Genomic DNA, 574 nt, shown 5'->3' on the forward strand with positions numbered 1-574 from the left:
GAACCATAAATCTTGAGTCAATTCCTTGCTTAGAACTCTTCAATGGCACATCAGGACTAATTCTTAGAATAGCTACAGACTCCAGTGTCTGATGTTCAAGGTTCTTGAAGACCCTTCAGCTTTATCTTCAAAATCTATGTTTTCACCAATCTTCTCTGTTCCAGCAACAAGATGTTACTGTCATCTCCCTGCACACACTCAGCTGCTCTTTGACTCTGGACCCTCTTTGTTGATGTTAGCTGCCATTGAGTGGCCTCAAACTCATGGCAACTACAGGTGTACAGAGTAGAATGATTCCATAGACTTTTCAAGACTGTCACCTTTGAGTGCCTGTCTTCGGGTTGAGATAGTTTATTGTGCCAGCCTGACCGATAAACACAAGTGAGATTAACTGAAGGGCGGTGAGATAAATGGCTCGGTGAGTCTCGCCTTTCTTGTCTCTCACTCTTTGATCATCGGACCAGTTTGCGGCTGCCTTGCTTGTTCTGTGCCTCAATTTACAGGCTATACTACCTGTGGGACGCCTAGCCTGTGGACTGTGTCGCTGTAAGTTGAGGTCCCTTTAAGGCATCTC

This window comes from Echinops telfairi, unplaced genomic scaffold (genome assembly GCF_000313985.2).
Source record: "Echinops telfairi isolate 266 unplaced genomic scaffold, ASM31398v2 ScPeMD7_60;HRSCAF=208, whole genome shotgun sequence".
In the NCBI taxonomy this organism is placed as follows: Eukaryota; Metazoa; Chordata; class Mammalia; order Afrosoricida; family Tenrecidae; genus Echinops; species Echinops telfairi.